Genomic DNA, 6,639 nt, shown 5'->3' on the forward strand with positions numbered 1-6,639 from the left:
CTGACATAATCCCGAGTACCACTAAGCAGCTGGGACACATTTTTGTTGACCATGCTCGCAGGTAAAATAAGTAGATCATGTGGACAGCTCCAGCTCATTCTCCTTAAATCAGTGTGTACAAAGGGTATGCAAAAATAATTTTTTTCTCGCGCACCGATTATTTTACTGTATAAGCAAGAGAACCCACCACGTTAGTGTAACGTATCTTGTACATCACACTAATATGTGCTTTAATTGACCAAGTGAGATGAGTTACATTTATGGCTCATTCAGTCATATCACACTGCAAGCTGCATTCATCAATCTTCAATTGGATTTTGCAAATGTTTAATGAAGCATGCTTCCCTTTTATGCAGATATGCAATGGCAAGCCCTTCCGTGTGTTGCAAAGGTAAAATTTAAGCTCTAAATTATAAAAGACATTTTTTAGTCAAACAAGCAAAAATGGTGAATGCAGAGTATCAGAAGCCCAAGGTACAGAAATTATGAGAAGTGTCGAATGATTTTAAGGAAAGAGTCGTATTTGAAAATGCAAGACTCTTTAGTGGAGGTCAAGCAAGTGAATATAGGTAGAATACTCTGAAAAATTATGCGAGTGAGGGAAGTCATACAATGGGTCAGGAAATGCGTTGTTTTTCTGCAAAACAAAAGCTGATTGCCATTACATAAGTCATTTTAGCATCATGAGACTGCTGCTTGATAAATTCAGAAATAAACCAAAACCAAGACAAGCAAAAATAAAAAACAATTTAATGATGCTCTCTCCACACTGGGATAAATAAAAACAAACACATCACATGTAATGTGGACATATCAGACGCTTTGTGAAACACTAAAGGAAAAATTCAGTTTCGAGCTATTGCACTTGCTGCATAGATGTGGGGGGCCTTGCACTAATAGTGATAGTTACCACTGCATTTAGAAATTGAAAGCATTCGTGCAGACAAGGATGATTCTTTATATATTTGGCTACCACTTCAAATGCCTCCACCAAGTGTTACAATGCTGCACGGAGCCATACTAAGGATCTCGCAGCAACACCTGCAGGTAAAAAGCAGAAGCAGTCAAAGTGCTGGTGTGTACTGGACACTATGTTTGAAAATTTTTGGGCACGAAGAGTGCAAGAAGCAGACATAACTGCATCTATTTCCATAATTTCCCATTTGAATGGCCTTTTCTTTTTGCTTAGACAATGCCTACGCCTAGCCACAGCAGCTCCCTCATACAGACTCCGCAAGCCAAGAGGCCGTGGAGGCAAATGCAGGTAAGAGACAAGAAGCAATAGCACTGGTATCGACATTCATCTAATTTCTTTCTTTTTCTTTCGTTTAGGCAGCCAGCACACCTCGACCAGCCACCTTGACTGCGGGTGTGTCGCCCTAGTCGCCAAGGAAACATTTGAGGGAAAGCGACAGGCAATGTGAACAGCCACTTCTCCATGTAAACGATACTATTTCTCTCGGATGACTCCTACGCCTCGCCACGCCAGCACACTTGTGCACAAAGATGCCGCAGAGGCACATGCAGGTCAGAGGCAAGAAGCGGTGGCACTGGTGTCGACATTCACCCAATTTCTTTTTCTTACACTGAGGCAGCCAGCACACCTGGAACAGCCACCTTGACTGCGGGTGTGTCAGTAGATTCTTGTTGTACATATGCTCATAATAAACTTCAGTAAACTTGAACTTGATAATAAACTTGAAGGCAAATAAGACATTGATGCATTGTATTTTCGAACATTTATTGTACACATACAATATATGTTACACTTTGCAGTGCTACAGAGCGTATTTTGAAGCTTCCCCCCCCCCCCTATATTTTGCACCTTTAATTACGTATGTGTTGTGTGGCCCTCAATGCAGTTCATGTTGTAGCAGCTGCTTTGTCTGTGTATCGCACATTGGCTTAAGCTCGTGATATCCACATACTTCTCTCACATATACAAAATAAAGTTCTATGTAGTCCTCAGTGTTACAACAAAAAATGAAAGCAAACAATCCGATTGTGGAATTGTGTTTAATACAGTGATTCCTATGACAGTTACTGACAGGTTGACAACTTGAACTGGTCAATCGGTCTGCCCTGTGGAGTTCCTGCGCCGCATGCTTTATTATAATCTCAGGTGCTCTCCTGAGACTTCCGTTTGTCTGTTACATGTGCCCTACCCCAACTGGATCAGTACTTATAATAATAAAAAAGCCCGATCTATCGTCGCGACGATAGATCGCGAAAGCGGCTTTTGCAACATACCGCGCCCGTGCGAAGAGAATTACGGAACGCCAAGGAGAAATCTGACCACAGCTTCGAGCTCGTGACCTCGTCGAGTGACACTCCTGCAACAGGCGTGACCGCTGAAAACCGTATACCACAGGAAACTTCAACAGGATTATCCCTCGGTTGCATAACTGCCACCTGTACGGCCAACATGGACCACACCCGCACCGTCCCGCAACATCGAATAAAGAACCAACTTATAAAGCACAAACACACGGCTGCACGCACACATCACGACAGTACAAGCGAGACGCCATGCTGCTACGCTGCTACTGTTGCCGGATTAAAACTGACTACTGTCACCAAGTCTAGCAAGCGTCTCAGGAGCTGGCAACCTCGGCGCGTAGCAACATGGCGGCGCTCTTGCGGTTCCCGATTTCAATGCATGGGCCCTATGGATAGGGTGGCTAGAAGGGGAGGTGTGAATACCGGCGGCGCAAACGTGACCCCACAGCGCACCGATGCCGCGGGGCGGCGCTGTTGACCAAGGCGGGGTAAGCACGCAGCCGAAATGAGCGCCTCGCCAGCCTCGCGTCGGCTGCATCTCTACCACCGAAGGGAAAGTGAGCCCGTTTCGGGTATCGCGCGCTTTCTGCGAGCGTCAAAGAATTAATCTTTATCATGACAACAATGTTATGTCAGCCCACATCGTTACACCTGCGAAATTTTACGGGCCCAGTTCGCACTGTATCGAGATTCGAACGCGTTTCGTCTGTGCGCATTTCGTGAGGTGGCTTTGGGTGTTAGGGGCTAGTGGGGGGGGGGGGGCTTCGAAATAATTTTGACCACTTCGGGTTCTTTAACGCGCACTGACATCATACGGGCCACGGCGGCCGCATTTCGATGGGGGCGAAATGCGAAAACACCCGTGTACTTAGATTTAGGTGCACGTTAAAGAACCCCAGGTGGTCCAAATTTCCGGAGTCCCCCACTACGGCGTGCCTCATAATCGGAAAGTGGTTTTGGCACGTAAAACCCCATAATCTTTTTTGACATCATACGGCGCACAGGCGCCTTGCTTATCGCCTCCCTGAAAATGCGACCGTCGTCCTCGAGATTAGCAGTCAATCACCCTATGCGTGCCGTAAGACCTGTAAACTGCAGACATTACCTGATAACGTCTGAACGTGTTTACAAACCACTTTTTGTCTGCGCTTGCAGACCTGTAGCATGTCATTTTGACGCTCATATAAGCAATTTACTATGATTGCAGACAGTGAAGCAACAGATCTGGTCATGAAATCGTTTATTTACAAGTGAGGAAAAAAATTTACAACACACAAGGTTTCAGTGTTTTCCGTTTCTTCTCACTGTTCTGCTGATTGACACCTTTAAGCAAAAAGTGAATCTCTGTGAGGCAATAAAAACGTATAACTGAGGCTGTCAGGGTAGCAGAATGGTCTAGGCAACCAATCTTTGATGTTTAACCAATTGACTGCAAAATCTCGGCCACAGCTTTGGCATGCCAGCGTGTTACACTGAATTAAAAATTATGGGGTTCTACGTGCCAAAACCATTTTCTGATTATGAGGCACGCCGTAGTGGAGGGCTCCGGAAATTTTGACCACCTGGAATTCTTTAACGTGCACCTAGATCTAAGGACACGGGTGTTTTCGCATTTCGCCCCCATCAAAATGCGGCCACCGTGGCCGGGATGCGATCCCATGACCTCGTGCTCAGCAGCCCAACACCATAGCCACTGAGCAACCACGGCGGGTGTTATACTGAATAAACGAGTGAGTTTGTTTTCAAGGGCATTGTCCAGCTTATAGAACGATTCTGAGGGATATAAAAGGCCCTCAAGGTGCCACTCTTTGGATGCCTCTGATGGAAGTTCTCTGGGGATATTGCCTTTATCACTAAGACATGCTGCTTTGCAGTCTTCACAATGTGTGCGCAAAACACGCCTTCTCGCCCCATAACCTGCAATGTAATAAACTTTAAGCCGTGCGTCGCTGCGGTGCTCTACATAACTTTGGTGGTCCACAGCCAGTTGCACGGCATCTGTTGGCACAGCCTTCACGCTGTCTTAACTGTGGCTTTCTTGTGCAGCCAGCACCTCTCCAACAGATAACAACTCCAGGACATCCGACGACACATTGCCGTCCTTGGGGCTCCTTGTGAGGTTCTAGAAACTAAGACACCTGGATGTGCGCAAGCAACATTTGTTACTTAAGCATGCCGAACTTCTGTAAAACATTGGTACTATTTACCAAGCTTGCACGTATACACACCTTATGACTAGAATGAATTGAGGTGGGGTAGGATGATTGTTTGCCCCACTCGCTTGTCTCACAACGCCAAAACATTGCTCTAGGCGGTCTTGGCTCAGTTTCGAAGTCATCATGTACATGATGTCAGCATTGTAGGTAAGGTACTTTAGAAGGTGTTTTGTTGAATGGATGGTCATCGTCAGCCCCTCAGAAGTACTGTTACTAAGAAAGCCGAGCCCATTGGAGTGAGCCTCCCATTCATCAAGAAACGGAAGAGTTTCATCAAGGGTGGCCTCTTTCTTGCTGCCAGTGGCGTAGCAACAGGGGGGGGCCGGGGGCCCGTGGGCCCCGGGTGCACGGGGCCAGTAGGGGGTGGGGGGGGGGGTGTCATATACGTCTGAAGACACGCGAAAGTTGTCGATATCCTCGCCTTCCTTGACTACACCCGGGGGGGGGGGGGTGACAGAAGAGCTAAGGGCCCCGGGTGCCAGACCACCTAGCTACGCCACTGCTTGCTGCTCCATCTGAAATAGCAAAGAGAACAATCATGCACCATTTTGAGAGAAAAACTATGTTAAAATAACCTCATGACTTCTGCAGGGAACCTCGACGTCATAGCTTCAATGAGCCTGGCCTGACCATTGGGACCACTCGATCCCGTTTGGCAAATGCTTGTTTGCAGGCAGGGGCACGGAAGAGATACCTTTTCTGAGGTTTTCTTGCACCCAGTATCACATCTGGGCACAAAGCTCCATCTTCTTTTTCGCTGCCGACTGCATCTCGCCCTCGAATTACGGATTGTCGCGAGGAACACTCCAAAAGGGGCGCCGAGACCAACTGACAGCGGAGGCGCAGGCCAGCACGGCTACGAGTCCCCCGCCGCGAGCGGCAGCGCCACGTTCCCCCTGGTGGCATCGGTGCTCAAGGGGGTCACGCGCGCCCGAAGGAAAGCGCCACCGGTATTCACACCTCCCCTTCTAGCCACCCTACTATGGGTAGCTTGTCCTCTAGAGTCAGTATAGTAACTCTATGGGTGAGTAGAACGGCGTCCGCAGACGGCGCTACGGCTTTTCTGCGCAAAACGTGAACGCGCGGCCAGAAACAGAGCCAAGACAGAGCCGACAGCAGAGCGAAAGCGGGAGTATGGTGGCTAGCGGAAGGAGAAACGAATTACGTCCCACATTACGTCCCACGGTACACGGAGAGTCCGTTTTCGTTAAACTATAGGCTGCGGCGAGCTCGCAGCGTGGTCGGCGTGGTCTATGAGAAGCGACGAGCGTTTTCGCATTCGCAACAGGGCATAAAAATGTGCGAATCGACGCAAAACTCGGCCTAGAAACGTGCTTCGCCACAGCCAGAGCTCAATACGACCCAAGCTGGCACGACCCAGATGTCGTTTCCCGCACCGCCACCAGGCGCCGCTACTATACCTCAAACTCCAGCGCAAGACGCCCATAAGCTGGTACTTCATTCTATGACGCTAACTTCGACGCTCGTCGCAATGGACCCTGACACCGACAGATTGGCTCGCGATGGTGGGCTCAACTTCAGCGATTTGAGCACCGACGAGCACGAACAGCTGCTGAGGGCTCGCACTGCCGGCGTCGTTGCGTACTACGACGGCGGCCTCGACACCGGCTCTCCGGAGCGGGAAAGCAACGAGGGCTTCCCACGACATCACATGGACGTGGCATTCTCGCTGCTTGTCCCAAATGAAAGTTTCGCGAGCCAGCGGAACCCTCACAGCACGACGCGATAACGAAACTACTGAAACTCCAAAGCGTGCGCGGCGCAGAGTCGAGCGCGCAGAGTCGAGCGAAAACGAAACCTTTCGAACACCCATATTACTGAAGGGTAACGTCAAAATGTTATTTTTTCTTAGAATCGAATAGACGTAGACAAGTAGCATTTTCTTCCGTCTTATAATCGAATGAAATGATATTTTTAATACGAGTAGTTGAGTATTAGTAACACAAATTATGAGGAGTCCTTTCGTCATCGGGCTAGTACCGGAATGTCGCTGGGGGGTCTCAAATCGTGTCACGCATTTACCTCAATTTCTCGGTTACTAAAGCTCTGTTCGCGATTATATTGACGCCTTAGACGTTCTAGAACATTGCTCTACCACTTTAACTTGAGTTTCTGGTAACCT

General features: G+C 48.4%; 1 long non-coding RNA gene across 1 annotated transcript; it reads left to right on the top strand.

Annotated features, from left to right (window-relative positions):
* Window positions 1-283: 283 nt before the first annotated feature.
* LOC142558235 (uncharacterized) lies at window positions 284-1,652 on the top strand. Its single transcript, XR_012822988.1, has 3 exons — window positions 284-391; window positions 1,190-1,264; window positions 1,333-1,652. It is a non-coding gene; the product is annotated as an uncharacterized LOC142558235 (long non-coding RNA).
* Window positions 1,653-6,639: the final 4,987 nt, after the last annotated feature.

This window comes from Dermacentor variabilis, chromosome 9 (assembly GCF_050947875.1).
Source record: "Dermacentor variabilis isolate Ectoservices chromosome 9, ASM5094787v1, whole genome shotgun sequence".
In the NCBI taxonomy this organism is placed as follows: Eukaryota; Metazoa; Arthropoda; class Arachnida; order Ixodida; family Ixodidae; genus Dermacentor; species Dermacentor variabilis.